At 44.8% G+C, this 17,837-nt stretch overlaps 1 protein-coding gene across 3 annotated transcripts in view; it reads left to right on the top strand.

Annotated features, from left to right (window-relative positions):
• The first annotated feature begins 7,608 nt into the window (after window positions 1–7,608).
• The window catches only part of LYN (LYN proto-oncogene, Src family tyrosine kinase), a 72,736-nt gene continuing 62,507 nt past the window's right edge, over window positions 7,609–17,837 (top strand). For all 3 annotated transcript variants that reach the window (XR_005778963.1, XM_040431956.1, XM_040431955.1), the window contains exon 1: window positions 7,609–7,728. The gene's annotated coding sequence lies outside the window, so the exon portion shown is untranslated. The remainder of the gene's footprint in view (window positions 7,729–17,837) is intronic.

Below are 17,837 nucleotides of genomic sequence, written 5' to 3'. Positions count from 1 at the left end.
AATATACATGTGTATGGATGCTTGGGGCACATCCATACATATGTATACACTGATACTGGGATATATATGGGATATACTATACAGCATTCAGAGGGCACATATATTATATTATAAAGGGGGATTATCTTCCAGGGACCATATATTTCCCACAGGGGCCACCATGAGCCCCTGTGGGCCACTAAGGGCAGATGTGCACAGATGCTGGGCACATCATCCTATAAAGTGACCATTAATGCATGCATATATATCATACATGCATGTGTTTGCATGCATATATGTATATATATGCATGCGTCTCAACCCTTCCTCAACAACAACACTCTGTTGTCTGTCCCTCAGCCACTGCCTAATCCATTCAACAATATGGGAGTCCAAGCCCAAAGACTCTAATTTATTGATAAGCCTTCTATGTGGGACAGTATCAAAAGCCTTACTAAAGTCTAGATAAGCGATGTCTACTGCACCTCCGCCATCTATTATTTTAGTCACCCAATCAAAAAAATCAATCAAAAGGTACCATGGTATTTTGTAATAAGCCCCTAAAAGAGAACTAAAAGCCTATTTACACTGGCTCAACATTGTCATAATCCATCTGTTTCCTTTAAATATACACTCACCTAAAGAATTATTAGGAACACCTGTTCTATTTCTCATTAATGCAATTATCTAGTCAACCAATCACATGGCAGTTGCTTCAATGCATTTAGGTGTGTGGTCCTGGTCAAGACAATCTCCTGAACTCCAAACTGAATGTCAGAATGGGAAAGAAAGGTGATTTAAGCAATTTTGAGCGTGGCATGGTTGTTGGTGCCAGACGGGCCGGTCTGAGTATTTCACAATCTGCTCAGTTACTGGGATTTTCACACACAACCATTTCTAGGGTTTACAAAGAATGGTGTGAAAAGGGAAAAACATCCAGTATGCGGCAGACCTGTGGGCAAAAATGCCTTGTGGATGCTAGAGGTCAGAGGAGAATGGGCCGACTGATTCAAGCTGATAGAAGAGCAACGTTGACTGAAATAACCACTCGTTACAACCGAGGTATGCAGCAAAGCATTTGTGAAGCCACGACACGCACAACCTTGAGGCGGATGGGCTACAACAGCAGAAGACCCCACCGGGTACCACTCATCTCCACTACAAATAGGAAAAAGAGGCTACAATTTGCACGAGCTCACCAAAATTGGACTGTTGAAGACTGGAAAAATGTTGCCTGGTCTGATGAGTCTCGATATCTGTTGAGACATTCAAATGGTAGAGTCCGAATTTGGCGTAAACAGAATGAGAACATGTATCCATCCTCTGATGGCTACTTCCAGCAGGATAATGCACCATGTCACAAAGCTCAAATCATTTCAAATTGGTTTCTTGAACATGACAATGAGTTCACTGTACTAAAATGGCCCCCACAGTCACCAGATCTCAACCCAATAGAGCATCTTTGGGATGTGGTGGAATGGGAGCTTCGTGCCCTGGATGTGCATCCCTCAAATCTCCATCAACTGCAAGATGCTATCCTATCAATATGGGCCAACATTTCTAAAGAATGCTATCAGCACCTTGTTGAATCAATGCCACGTAGAATTAAGGCAGTTCTGAAGGCAAAAGGGGGTCCAACACCGTATTAGTATGGTGTTCCTAATAATTCTTTAGGTGAGTGTATAACTTTACATCTACAGTTTATAGGTGCAAACCACACAGCTTGTTTTTAAAGGGGTTATCCGATGATTTATGTAAAAAATGAAAACAAAGCTAGATCCAGCCCTGTACCTCACATGGATTTGGAGATCTCCCCATTCATTACTCTGCTAGATTTATATCAAGCTGGCAGGTTATGGGGTATGCCCTTTCTGCTGCAGCTCGGGAGGGTTCTTTCTTCTGTAGCTCTCTCTCTATCGCAGCTCTGGAGTCATTTAAAGGATGATGGCTAGATGTCCTGCATCAATTGTTTAATGGCATAATTTAGTTATTTCTTATCATAAAATTGTATATAAAAATGGAGACCGTATGACATTTCATAAGGTCGGCTCAGTGGTGCCAATTTCCACTACCAGCCTATACACAAAGAGGTTTTGAGCAGTCTCTGGCTTCTATACAACGTTACTCCCCGACCATTGAACTATAAGTAACTTCTGTGCTCCACTGACTTCTCTCAGAGCGGCATCGTAACGTATTTGCTTAATGAGGCTTCACAAGAGTTAGTGAGAAATCCTTCCACTGTACACGACTACGTTCAATACTAAATATTTTGGGATTGTGACTGCCTATCAAAACTAAGTATATTACCATACTCTGTTATGCTTGATGCATCTGCTTGTATTGCTATTCTATGCCTGTATTATTGGTCTACTTCGTTTGTTCAACTCACTGTTTTATTCTTCAATACAAGTAATTTTTTTTTAAAGTATGAAACTGAGCATGCGCAGCCATCTCAGTGAGCCGGACAAAGGAATAAGGAAAAGAACAAACAGCAGGTGGCGCTATACAGATAGATTTTATTGAATTTAGTGGCTATACTAAATTTGTAATTACATGCAATTACAAAAGTATTCAGATCCAGTTGCTGGTTTGAAAACGGTAGCATATTTATCATGGGACCACCCCTTTAATCTTCACGTTGTGCTTTTGAGTCCAAGCCATGACCTCCATTGGTAATTAAAGCAAACACAAACCACATTATACAATGTTGTCTTGCTTTATTTTTCATTGCTATGGGATCCCATTTAGAAAAAGTAAGGTGAGTAATGATGCGATAACTCTGATTCTGTCAGTTTAACCCAATAGATACCATGGTCAATAGCAGCAGCTGCATCTAAGGTGACTCCCTCCGCCGGCCCATGAATGGTGATGTTACAAAGTTCCTGAAGTCTGCCATCAGTATCTGCGTATCAGGCCAGACTACATATGCCAAAGAATTATATCTGTGATCAAAGTCTCTTGTGGGGAAATTTTTTTAAATTATTTTTTAATAAAGTTTCATAAACAAATTAATACACCCATTTTAAATATATATTTTTTTAAATTGCTCATCATAGAAAACAATGCATATCTCTTAGGCCTCTTTAACACTACCATATGGCTATTTCCGTGTTTTGCGGTCCGTTTCGGTTCCGTTTTTCGGTATGGCATATACAGTATACAGTAATTACATAGAACAAATTGGGCTGGGCATAACATTTTCAATAGATGGTTCCGCAAAAAACGGAATGGATACGGAAGACATACGGATGCATTTCCGTATGCATTCAGTTTTTTTTGCGGACCCATTGACTTTATTGGAGCCACGGAACGTGATTTGCGGCCAAATATAGGACATGTTCTATCTTTGCACGGAACGGTGATCCGGAAACACGGAAACGGAATGCATACGGAGTACATTCCGTTTTTTTTTTTGCGGACCCATTGAAATGAATGGTTCCGTATACGGAACGCAAAAAACGGCCCGCAAAACGGTCTTGCGAAAGAGGCCTTACTGCCGTAATCCTAATGACCCATAGAATAAAGATAACTCATTATTTATAGTGCAGGACATTAAACAAACAAACAGGTTTTTTTTTTATAATCCCCCCCCTCAAAAAAAATATGAAACGTTAAAGGGGATGTCCAAAACCTCGATGAGAGCAGAGGATGTTCTAAAATCAATCGGATCGGATGCGGACCAAAACTACAGTCATGTGCATGAGGTCTTATTCTGGTGTTTTGTTTTTTTACTGGTAGAGCCAAATTCCAATGTATGAGAACCCTTAATATAATTAAGTTCTGGCTATTATTAGTGTTTTTGTCCCAAAAACATGTTAGGGTTGTGTTTTCAGGTTACTATGGTGATTTTTTCCCCTCCACATTTCCTTTTGATCAATGACTCATCCTTGTTTACTACGTCCTCCTTCCTCTCTTTCCGGTAGGCATTGCCATGACTTCCAGAAATTCCACCAGTTCAGTGCGTATTTTAACTAAGTCACATGTATGTTTTATTGTTCTTGGTAGAACTACATATAAAGTAGAATATTTTAGAATGAGCATAGTAAAATAAATAGATAAATAAAAAAAGACACTCGAGGCGCGTTTCATTCTGTTTATTATCCTTTAGGCCTAGTTCACACAAACGTTTTTTTACGAGTGTACGGGCCGTTTTTTTGTGTTCCGTATACGGAACCATTCATTTCAATGGTTCCGCAAAAAAAAGTTATGTGTTCCGTATGCATTCTGTTTCCGTATTTCCGTTGAAAGATAGAACATGTCCTATATTTGGCCGCAAATCACGTTCCGTGGCTCCATTAAAGTCAATGGGTCCACAAAAAAAACAGAACACATACGGAAATGCATCCGTATGTCTTCCGTATCTGTTCCGTTTTTTGCTGAACCATCTATGGAAAATGTTATGCCCAGCCCAATTTTTTCTATGTAATTACTGTATACTGTATATGCCATACGGAAAAACGGAACAGAAATGGAAACACAACGGAACTCAAAAACAGAACAACGGATCCGTGAAAAACGGACCGCAAAAAACTATAAAAGCCATACGTTCGTGTGAACTAGGCCTTACACAGAGATTAGCTACTTCCGGTTATATAATAAGTGGTAGGAAGCAGCAATCTAGAAGTGAGACATGTTCTTTGGATATTAATTTTTTTTAAATTTACAAACCTTACTGTTTAGGCTACTTTCACACTGGCGTGTCACGGGGTAATGTGGATAACAGCTACACCAGATAAACAGACAGCATAGGATAACAGTCTAGGCCTAGAAGCTAGTGAGGGAGAGATGGTTACCTCCTAGCAATCCCGGAGTCTCTCCCTGACTCCTGACAGTATGTGCAAGCCCTGATGGTGGACGAACAGTACCTAGACCCTGCTAATACTGTAGCAAACCCTAGATTAGGGGACGGGGAATGAGACTGCCGGTACCTTCCACAGTGAAGGGGCCAGCGTCTCCCGGAGACCTAGACTGACACAAACAACACAGAGCAAAAGCAGAACTTAGCTTGGGAACAGTGAGGAACAAGGGATCCACAAACTACCAGCAGGAACTCCAGAAGGAAATATCAACCACATGGTGAGAAGTCAGAGGCAGACTAAAATAGAGCCTCTAACCAGCAAAAGAGTCGAACCTGTGGAGAGGTGGGATCCCGCCAACAACAACAAACTGAAAGGAAACACCTAGAACCTGTCAGACTCACGTGCAGCAAGTCTATCTGATCTCCTCAGATCTCTCACAGGGCCGGAAGTGACATGGAGTTTTGGCTTTCCGTTTGTGAGATCCGTTCACGGATCAGGTTTGCCCTAATGCATTCTGAATGGAAAAGTATCCGCTCAGAATGGATCAGTTTGCCTCCGTTCCGTCTCCATTCCACTTTGGAGACGGACACCAAAACGCTGCTTGCAGCATTTTGGTGTCCGTTTGACGAAACTGAGCCAAACGGATCCGTTCTGACACACAATGTAAGTCAATGGGGACGGATCCGTTTTCTATGACACAATCTGGCACAATAGAAAACGGATCCGTGCTCTATTGACTTTCCGTGGTGTTTAAGATCTTCATCTTGGCTATGTTGAAGATAATACAAATGAACGGATGCAGACGGTTGTATTATATGAACGGATCCGTCTGTGCAGATCCATGACGGATCTGCACCAAGCGCGAGTGTGAAAGTAGCCTTAGTATAGAAAGTATATGAATAAAATGGGAAATCAAACAAGTCATGTGACCCAGTAATGTACCGCATGGGTGACAGGTCACCGCTGCAGCCAGGATGTTGATTCCCAGAGAGCAGGGACCTGCGGAGGTGGCCGTAATCCAGCGGTGGGGACCAGGGAAGTATGAACCTCACCGCGGGTCCAGCCACTCTGAAGAGGTCTAGGTCTGTTTGGAGAAGACTACACTGTCTTCCATCCAGTAAGAAAACTATTTATTGCAACCAACGGGCTGAATATTGTCTCAACCTGTCACCAGCTCTTAATCTGCCTTGCACCCTGCCAACTACCTATCATCAAGAGCACCCCAACTACCTACCATCAAGAGCACCCCAACTACCTATCCTCAAGAGAACCCAACTACTTACCATCAAGAGCACCCCAACTACCTATCATCAAGAGCACCCCAACTACCTATCATCAAGAGCACCCCAACTACCTATCAAGAGCACCCCAACTACCTATCAAGAGCACCTCAACTACCTATCATCAAGAGCACCCCAACTACCTATCAAGAGTACCCCAACTACCTACCATCAAAAGCACCCCAACTACCTATCATCAAGAGCACCCCAACTACCTGTTATCAAGCGCACCCCAACTACCTATCAAGAGCACCCCAACTACCTATCAAGAGTACCCCAACTACCTACCATCAAAAGCACCCCAACTACCTATCATCAAGAGCACCCCAACTACCTGTTATCAAGAGCACCCCAACTACCTGTTATCAAGAGCACCCCAACTACCTGTTATCAAGAGGACCCCAACTACCTGTTATCAAGAGCACCCCAACTACCTACCATCAAAAGCACCCCAACTACCTATCATCAAGAGCACCCCAACTACCTGTTTTCAAGAGCACCCCAACTACCTGTTATCAAGAGCACCCCAACTACCTGTTATCAAGAGCACCCCAACTACCTATCAAGAGCACCCCAACTACCTGTTATCAAGAGCACCCCAACTACCTGTTATCAAGAGCACCCCAACTACCTATCATCAAGAGCACCCCAACTACCTATCATCAAGAGCACCCCAACTACCACCAGGCAGGAGCCAAAGTACCAGGGGGCGCCCCAAGGGAAGAAAGGGTGCAGCTTCAAGTCACTGCAGGGCCCTAGGGAGAGCCAGAGGGAGGATTGCCACTGTGAGTACTACTACCCAGTGTCGGACTGAAGTCCTTTGGGCCCACCAGAGAAAATGATGGACGCACCCTATGTGTATACAGGACCTTAAATGGGTATTCCGTTAAGATTATGTTACTATTAGAGCGGTGGGGGTTCTTCCCATGGATCACGAGAACGCAGGCCCTGTATCCCCTCGGAAATCTCTAGGGTAGTTCCGGAGACGGCCCAGTACATCCATCGCTCACCTATCTCCGGAATTCCCATAGAAATGAATAGAACAGTCGCACACATGTCCGACCAGCCTCTCTATTCATTTCCGAGAGCCTGCAGGGGGTACTGGGCCTGCGTTCTCATGATCGTGGGGGTCCTGTGGATAGAGGTCAACGTAATCTAACTGGAATACAACTTTAAGGGCCCTGTTTTATTAGGGGTCTATTATTGTCAGAGCTTGGGCCCACAGAAGGATCCACTGGTGGGCCACAACCACCACTCCCATCTTCTCTACCCTGTGGCTCGCTGCATATAAATATGGAGATTTTTAATACATTTCAATACATTTATATGAGAAAACTAATGGCAGAAAAACATTAGTAATGTCGCCCAGAGTCGCAGGTGACCTTATGCATTTAGCACTTGAAAGGCAGTACAGAGACATTTAGTATAAGCCCCGGGATACAGGGACCGAGTCCTCCCCGCCGGGATTCCCGTCAGCAGGAACTTCCCTCGTCCTCTCGCCCGTTACTCTATGCAAATCCCGCCCGAGGCTTCACACCAGGAAGTAGAGAGAAAACCTCCCGGGTGCAGCGAGAGAAGTTCCTCATAGAGAGCGGCTGCAGGAGCAGCGTCCACATCGCCTCACACCGGGCTCCTCACTGACCTGGCGGCTACGGAAGGGGACAACTAGGGTGAGTGTGCTGAGGAGGAGGACTACTCCGCGAGGAGAGGACTGGGGTCCTACCTGGTCACTTCGGTACTCATTGTAAATGACATGCCACAGCCGGGATTGTAGTACTACTACTCCTATCAGCTGCCACTGCCCTGTTTAGTACCTGTGCACCACAGGTATGATTGTAGTACTACTACTCCTATCTGCTGCTACTGCCCTGTTTAGTACTGGCTCAAGGATAGTATGGGCAGATTACACTGGAAATGCTCCAGACTTCTACAGCAACTGTATTCATGTCTATGGACTGCACATATCCCAGAAAATTATACCATATACACCACATATACACCATATACTCTACATATACACCACATATATACCATATACACCACATATACACCATATACTCCACATATATACCATATACAACATACTCCACATATATACCATATACTCCACATATATACCATATACACCACATATACACCATATACTCCACATATATACCATATACAACATACTCCACATATATACCATATACACCACATATACACCATATACTCCACATATATACCATATACAACATACTCCACATATATACCATATACACCACATACTCCACATATATACCATATACAACATACTCCACATATATACCATATACACCACATATACAACATACTCCACATATATACCATATACACCACATATACAACATACACCACATATATACCATATACACCACATATATACCATATACACCACATATATACCATATACACCACATATATACCATATACACCACATATATACCATATACACCACATATATACCATATACACCACATATATACCATATACACCACATATATACCATATACACCACATATATACCATATACACCACATATATACCATATACACCACATATATACCATATACACCACATATATACAACATACACCACACTCCACATATGCCATATATTGCTGTTTTTTAGTTGTTTTTTTTTACAAAGGGGTACAGTTTATGTATGGGACACAGTTGGCGTCCACTGCAGATTCTTGTGTGGATGAGATTTGGTAAAAAATATGCAAAATATATTCAGTATAGACGTTTTCTTTAGTATTTTTTGGATTTTCAGTTTGGTTGTCAGCGTATTGGTTGTCTGTGATTTATGACTGCGTTGTCCAGAAATGATAAAAAAAATAAATCCTATGGGTACATTCACACGATGCAGAAACGCAGTAAAAATCTAAGAAAAATCTGCATAAACAGCGCGGCCGGTGTAAGATCCGATCGGCTGATCGCTGATCGGTGGGGTGTTTAGCCGGACTGATTGGTGAGAGAACATTCACATTCCTCATCATTTTAAATACTTTGCCCCTGATTTACCAAACTGATTTAGTCTTTATTTTGTTGCTCAGACTAGTTTCACACTAGCGTTAAAATCATCGCATCCGGCAAAGCCAAAAAGGGCTGGAGCGCCACTAGGCCCCATTGACTATGCTGGGACCAGGTGGGGATCCGGCCTGTTTCTGACATGAATGCCGGACAAAAACCGCTGCAAGCTCCGTGTCCTATATGTCCTGTCTTTGGCCGTATCTGACGGATCGCGGACCCGTTTAAGTTAATGAGTCCACATCCGCACCACGGAGTGCACGCGGCCTGTGCCCGTATATTGCGGACAGGATGTTTACAGGCATGGCGCTCTTACGTTCGTTGGGAATGTGCCCTTAGGCTGAGTTCACACCAGGTACAGTACTTGTTCGATCAGTTATTGTGAGCCAGAACAGGAGCAAGTCTTACACTTGATCTCTGTGGAGGCTTCACTACTGGTTTTGGCTCCCAATAAACGATGGAAATCGGGGCCTGTGTATCTGTGAAAACCGCAGACATTTTGGGTCCATTTATCATGGGCCGTTGCCCGGACATGGACACGTCACGGATGAAAAACGAGCACAAATATGTGAATACGGCCTTATATTGTGCTGTTACATTTCTGCGGGCTTAAGAGCTGAATTCTCCCAGCATTCCTTGCACAGAAGTTTCACTTTGGAAAGTCGGATGTTTATACCGGGCCCTGTACAGTAATCTGATGTTGTGTAGTAAGGTCCCGTTCACATCATGGCTTCAACCTGACATATATGCCAAGAAGAGCTCCGGACGCATACTACTGTATAGGGATACGAGGGGATATGTCACTAAGGCCCCCTGCACAAGAACGTGTGCTGCCCGTTGCCGTATTGCGGACCGCATTTGCGGATCCGCAATACACGGGCGCTGTTCCGGGGGCATTCCGCATCACGGATGCGGACCCATTCACTTCATTGGGTCCGCAAATCCGGAGATGCAGAACGGAAGCATGGAATGGAACCCTACGGAAGTGCTACGCAGTGCTTCAGTGGGGTTTTGTCCCGTACTTCCGTTCCGCAAAAAGATAGAACATGTCCTATCTTTTTGCGCAATGGGTGCATCGCAGACCCATTAAAGTGAATGGGTCCGCGATCCGCTGCGGCTGCCCCACGGTCAGGTGTTCATGCATGGCCACGGGGCGCACACGACCGTGTGGCTTTTTCAGTATTTCCGTTTTTTGCGGAACGGAACAGCTGGCCCCTGATAGAACAGTACTTTCCTTGTCCGTTATGCGGACAATAATAGGACATGTTCTATCTTTGGATTGAAATACGGAATGCATACGAAGTACATTCAGTTTTATTTTTTTTTGCGGACCCATTGAAATTAATAATTCCATATGCAGAACGCAAAAAACGCAACTTAAACGGGGAAAAAAAAAACGGTTGTGTGCATGAGACCTTATGGGCGCTCAGCTAAATTGTTGGGTGTTTGTCTGCGCACTACAGAGCGCTTCCGTGTGATTTCGGTCCGTGCCTCTGCACAGCGAAATAAAAATTGAAATTTTCTTTTGTGGTGCAGACTATATCTGGCAGATCGTGCACCAATTCAAGTGAACGGGTGCGCATCCATAAACTGTGGGCACAGGGCCGGTGCACGTGCATTGTGGATCACTATTCCCAGTTCGCAGCACGGGGCGTACCAGTCCGTATCTGTAGTTTGGCCTGCAGGCCACGGATCCGCACAGATGTGCATTCCACATTTCTCTCTCACTCCCATCATCCACATTACAGACCAGAACAGGGCATGTTTTGTCATTTGAGGATGGGCCACACAGATCCGGAGTAAGTGCAGATCTGTGCATGGCCCCATAGAAACCAATGGATCAGTGCGCTATTTGAAAAAAAATGCAGATAGCGCATGGATGAAAAAACATGGTCTTGGCGTAAGACCTGAGGTTGGCTTCACATTGCTTTTTAGCCTTTCTATTGGGACTATGGGGGTCCCGCACATTTATCTTCCTTCATGCCAGCTAGGAGGCTGCTGTAGATGTCGGTCTGGCGCCTGATAAGCTGGAGGATGCCTGGGCCTCGGCATAATTGAGGCTCAACCCCCGGCTGCGCTGGGGAATTCAAGACCAGCAAAGAAAATGACTGTCTTGAGAAATGCCCCCCCCCCCCCCCTTCATATGTGTGCATACCCTCAAGCGGTATTCAAATGTATATACAACGGTGGGTGCATTCACCTTGATGGGTGAAGGGGAGGATCTTTGGACACCGTTTGACCTGCTTTCTGTGGTTTTTTGCTGGACAGAAGAGCGTGGTGTCGGCAGGCTTTTTTTTTTTTTTTTTTTTAACCATTTCCTGTTAGTTGATATGGCTTTGACCATGATAGAAAATGGACAAGTGATCATTAACACACGAGTGAGAACAACTGTCGTCGTGTCTGTAATTACTTCTAGAGGCTATACTGAAGGACCTACTGTATCTACATATTTCATAATGAGAGGCCGTTCTGTGTGAAAAGCAGAAGTAATCTTTACTGGAACCGTTTATGCATGATAGCGATAGAAAAAACCCTTAAAGTGACAGTCGCCTAGTTCCTTTTTACTGGGAACTAATGAAACCTGAGACCTCTACCTATACTGTCCAGTTTCTATGTCATGTAGGCAGTATGGATTGCTGGGTTAGGATTGTGCTCATTTGACAGTCATATTAGGTTTGAGTTTCTTTACAGTGAAAAGTCACTACTTCTGCATTTCTTCTGTATTTGCAATCGCCGTCACATGGGCAGGATGATTATCCAAGGGTAAAGGGCACGTTACAAGATTGGTTAATAAGAACAGTGCCCAGATTTACTAATCATAAAGATGGTATAAGCTTAGTCAGGTAGTCTAGAGACCTAGATTTATCACAGGGGCTCAGTGGGTGAAATTTCAGGATGGGCCTAAAATGCAATTGAACCTTCACAGGTGAACTGAATGTGGCCTTCTCCAAACTGTTGAATGCACATGTCCAACTGTTCAGTGTTTCCATACTTTTTGCATAACTTGTTCTCTAACAAAGAGCTTAACAGCAAAATTCACAACTGCTGTTTGATCCATGTATCGCCCAATACATTAGAATTGGTATTTAAATAGTTCTCCTCATCATGAGACCAAGACAACACCTAACAATTGATCAACAGGACCTCGCCATTGAGAGGCTTCGAGCAGGATGTTCTCAGACGGAAGTGGCCACTGAGCTTAGAGTGTCGGAGTGTCATCAGCAGGTTGCAACAGAGATACAGAAAGGCATTGATGTGGACACACTGATGACCGCTTCATTGTGGACAATGCCTTGCGGAACCGGATGATGAATGCCAAACAACTCCAGGTACATTTAAGGGAGGTGAGAGGCACCCAAGTGTCACATCAGACCATTCGAAACTATTTACATATCAGCGTCAATGCTGCTGCACGTCCCATGTGCAGCGTTCTCCGCTTGTTCCTTATATTAGGCAACCATTTATGGAACCAGTACCCGCTTACCCCGTGCTCCTGAATAAGTGCCTGTTATAGGGTTAACAGAAACGCATCGAGCAGGGCTTGTTCTTATTAGGTAGCCTTGTACAAGCGGCAGCAGGGGTTCTCCAGTAATCTGCCCTGGTGTTAGCTACACAGTCACTTCCGGGCAGCCCTGGGGAATTTAATGAACCCCTGCTCTAAAGGGAACCTGTCACCAGGATTTTGGGTATAGAGCTGGGGACATGGGCTGCTAGATGGCCGCTAGCACATCTGCAATACCCAGTCCCCATAGCTCTCTGTGCTTTTAATTGTGTTAAAAAAAACGTTTTGATCCATATGCAAATGAACCTAATATGAGTCCTGTGTCCAGAGATGAGTCCAATTTTCTGAGCCCAGCACCGCCCCGCGTCCTCCGATTCTCCTCCTTGCTGGCTGACGTCACAGAGCTGGAGCGCCGAAATCTCGCGATGCGCGAGCTAGCGCATGCGTAGTTCATTCCCTGTTCTGATGCCAGCACAGGGAATGAACATGATACACTGCGCATGCGCTAGCTCGCGTATTGCGAGATTTCGGCGCTCCAGCTCTGTGACGTCAGCCAGCAAGGAGGAGAATCGGAGGACGCGGGGCGGTGCTGGGCTCAGAAAATTGGACTCCTCTCCGGACACAGGACTCATATCAGGTTCATTTGCATATGGATCAAAACGTTTTTTCAACACAATAAAAGCGCAGAGAGCTATGGGGACTGGGTATTGCAGATGTGCTAGCGGCCATCTAGCAGCCCATGTCCCCAGCTCTATGCACAAAATCCTGGTGACAGGTTCCCTTTAAGGTGGGATAGCTGGACCGGAGCCTCTAGTGAATAAAAGAGACTAGGTCCATTGCAGTCACGATCTGAATAGGGACCTACCGCAGTAACATGATATTCAACTTTGTGTATCCATAAACAGTGTCTATCAATTCTGTGGCGTAAGTCCGGGATACAGCCGAATATATACTGTACCCCTGACTCTTGGTCCTATCTGCCTATCTCTGAATAATAAGAGAGGGACTAGCTGTATTTTATCTAAGTATCTCCAATAAAGTTTTGTTATTTTAACTGCTCTATTAGGCAGTAAGCATAAATATGTCTAAACATAATAAGCTTGGCACCCATGCCATGTTTTTGTGCACGGTTCATTAGAAATTTGACGCACAGGTGCCCCAAATTGGTCGAAAGCTGACTTGCATTTTTATGAACAGCAGCCGAATTCATGATGAAAATCTGTGATCAAAAGGTACATCACATATGTGTTATTTTGCATCTGAATTATAGTTGATCTGGGAACACATTTTTCGGTGGAATAAAACCACTACTTCCTATGCAATGAAGCCCTTGTCCGCCCAGAGTCCTCACTTAACCTGTCCTGCCACATTCTTATCAGGGACCATGTACTGTAGGTAAGAATGGTTGACTGTTCACTATTCAAAGCTTTGACTGTAGGAGGTCACTGCCCAAGAAAATGAAAGTAAACCAAGGTCGGATCCCTGAAACTTCCTGGTGTCCTGTGGAGTCAGGCCTGTAACTATATATCATGGCAACAGCACTAATAATGGAATGTGTATGGAGACGCACACAAAACATGAGGCTCAGCCAACCACAAGTCTTTCCAGCTAGTCTTGGATGCACATAATGGCCCAGATTTACTAATGTGTCTGTACCCATGGTGCCACAATGGTTTCTACAGCTTTGTAGCTCACATGAAAATGTGTGGGGCTTAGGAGATTGGAAAGGTCTTGATCTAAACTGTGATAATTTGCAATAAAATTTCGTCACAATTCAGGCATAAAATTCTCTCTCAAAGTAATCCAAACAGTAGTATAGAGTTAGACAAGAGTGGCTATTCCTGCACCACATTTCTCATCCAGCCTGAGCCACTGTAATAAATCTGTTGCGGTTCTAGACAGCCTGGATAAGCTTAGGCCACCCTATAGGTTTAGTAAATCTGGGCTATAGTGTTAGTGTGCAAACAAATGACATCACAAACAGGATTGTTCCTCTGTGTCCTGCAAATTGGTTGAACGGTTGTGCTGTGTTAAGAACCCTAAAGAGACTTTATTGTGATAAAGGTGACTACAGTGTGGATTGACTGGCCAGGCTGTGCTGCAGAACGCTTTTGCGGGTGTTACCAATAGCCCCACTTGTCGTCATTGAAATGAACCGTGTCCCTAGGCTGCACATCAGCCCACAAGGGGTTAACCTCCAGACTTGGCTCCATGCCACAACTCCAAAAGAACTGCGCCAAAATTGTGAGAGACTTCCCTGTCAAGTGCGGGAAGATTGCAGAGTCCACCCTACTTGGAACAGGAAAAAGAACAGCCCACCCAAGGTGGATTCAGATTCCGGAGGAACTCTTGGTGGGATGTCGGTTGTTTAAAAGGTAGTACCTTCCCCAGCACCTACACAGTCTATACCCCAGGGGACCAGGTTGAATATACCTCCGTAGATAGCCTTAGAGCACATTTTGCCTTGGGAGTGACCCAGCTGCTGATGCTTACTAGATCAGCGGAAGAATGGCTGGAGGACCAGACTGGTCAGTCTGCACTGAATCGCCTCTGTGAGTGTGTTCTTGTCTACGGACCCCTTTCTAAGTTGGAAGACTCGGCTGCCCCAGAGCCTCTAATTCCCAGCTTACTTGAACCTCTGACTACACAGTGCAGATTAACACAGTAATCGTTGTCACCACTGGACATTTCATACATATTATTCTAAAAAAAACAGCTGGAGCTGCATAGGAGCCATTTCGTAGAGAGATACTTCTGGACCATTTCCGTTGAGGCTGAGCTCCCAGAATGCATGAAACCAACTTGCACCCCCTCTGCATTACTTGCCAATGCATTTGCTACTGGGGGCACTAGAGCTCTGCAGCCAGAAGGAAATCAGGTCCAACAGCTGTCGCCACTGCAGATCCTAAAAAAGGCTGTGGATTCCACCCAGGCCTAAACCAAGGAAAGCTGCAGAAAAAAAAAGAAATAGAGAGAGCCAGGAGACCCAGGTAATGGACTGGCTGTTTTCTATGTTGTGTGATATTGATCCATATAGCCGATGTGGTGGACTCTCTATCTAAGGGCTCTATCTTCTATAACCCTTTTTCAAGTTGTGCACCATTGCACCTTTTTCCCTTACTTCTCAGGTTTAAACCACAGAATGCATAGTATAATAGGGCTGGAGAGGTTAAAAAAAAATAATAATAATTTAACTCCCCTTAATCTACTTGCTCGCGCAGCCCGCCTTCTCTTCTGTCTTCTTCTTTGAGGAAAAGGACCTTTGACGTCACTGCGCTCATCACATGGTCCATCACATGATCCATCACCATGAAGATGGATCATGTGATGGACCATGTGATGAGCGCAGTGACGTCATCAAAGGTCATTTTCCTGTGCACAGCAAAGATGAAGACAGAAGAGAAGCCGGACTGCGCGAGCAAGTGGATTAAGGTGAGTTAAATTATTATTATTTTTTTAACCCCTCCAGCGCTATTGTACTATGCATTCTGTATTAAGAATGCTATTATTTTCCCTTATAACCATGTTATAAGGGAAAATAATAATGATCGGGTCTCCACCCCGATCGTCTCCTAGCAACCGTGCGTTAAAATCGCACCGCATCCGAACTTGCTTGCGGATGCTTGCGATTTTCACGCAGCCCCATTCACTTCTATGGGGCCTGCGTTGCCTGAAAAACGCACAATATAGAACATGCTGCGATTTGCACGCAACGCACAAGTGATGCGTGAAAATCACTGCTCATGTGCACAGCCCCATAGAAATGAATGGGTCCGGATTCAGTGCGGGTGCAATGCGTTCACCTCACGTGTTGCACCCGCATGGAAAACTCGCCCGTGTAAAAGAGGCTCAAGTGCAATCGCCTCCAGAAAGTTATGGGTGTGTCCTGAGGGAAGAAAGGATGAACCCTCCATTCTGTGCATGGCCCAGAGAGAGCCAGGGTGAGGAGAGCAATAGTGAACCACAACTACTCCCATCTGGGCCACTGCTACCATTCTCATTCTTCTCCCAGCACTCCCCCTGGGGGTTGCTGCACCTGAACTGGAGAAATCCCAAGAGTCAGTCATTCCAATGCTTACTGGGCCGCTGCCAGTCTTCACTTTCTGGTTCTATCTTGACACATAGGAAATGGCAGGAAATTCCATTTAAACCAATCATTGGCAGCAGTGGAGACCTGTCTCAGCCAGTGATTGGTGAAGTGGACATTTCCTGTGAACCAGGAAACGGCATCCCGCAGCAGCCTGGTAGGCATCCCGCAGCAGCATGGGGGGGATCACTAAGGTAAACAGTTTCTCAAGATTTATCCTGCCAGACAGCCCCTTTTAAAGGGGGTTTTCTGACAGTTGACAGTGTGGCATGTCCGCTGGACATGCACATAATAAAAACCAAATTAATGCATGCCAACAAATTCAGATTGTGAATGGCAACTGGTTTGAGGAAAATGTCTGCATGGGAAAGATGAAGCACCTCGATAAAAATAAAGTTGTCTTTCCTTTCTCATTAACGTCCGTGGATAAAAATTGCTGCATGACACGCTGCTGTCTTCAATAAACTCAACATGCTTTAGAAAATGTGTAGTTTACGTAACATTGCATTCCGTAGGATGAATTGTCTAGCCACTACAGTAACTCATAGCAAAGGCAAAAACGCTGCAGAACCGGTTAGCACGTACCCTACGGCCAGACTCACAAGAGCGAGTTGACGAGAAACGCTCTGCATGTGTAAGCGTAATTTACCCCTCTGACCGAATTGCATGGTATTATAATGTGTCCCTGCCAGACTTGCATCTACTGAATTATACTCACTCCTTTGTCCAGCGGCATTTTCTGCAGCACTGGTCCAGTCCTCCTGTCTCTGCTTCCCTGCAAACTTTACTGGTGACATGTCAGTATGCCGTGATCATCCATTGTAAACCTGCCCTCCAATGACACTGTGACTTGCAAAATGTGTACAGCACAACACTGCTGCAGCCAGTCACTGTCTTATGTGGTAGACGGCTAAGGACAGTGGTTGGCCGCGGCAGTCATCTGCCATATCCCTGCATGTCACTGCTGCAATTTGTAAGCAATCAGCAGTAGGAGGATCGAACCAGCACTACAGAGAAGGACGCTGGATAAGACCCCATGCATGTCATCCACAAAAAATGTGGATCAGATGCGGACCTGTTCATTTCAGTGGGGCTGCAAATCCGTATGTCTGTTCCATCAGCATGCATCAAAGATAGAAC

This window comes from Bufo bufo, chromosome 5, assembly GCF_905171765.1.
Source record: "Bufo bufo chromosome 5, aBufBuf1.1, whole genome shotgun sequence".
In the NCBI taxonomy this organism is placed as follows: Eukaryota; Metazoa; Chordata; class Amphibia; order Anura; family Bufonidae; genus Bufo; species Bufo bufo.
Note: the sequence above shows the minus strand (reverse complement) of the source record. Positions and strands in the feature narration are given on the sequence as shown.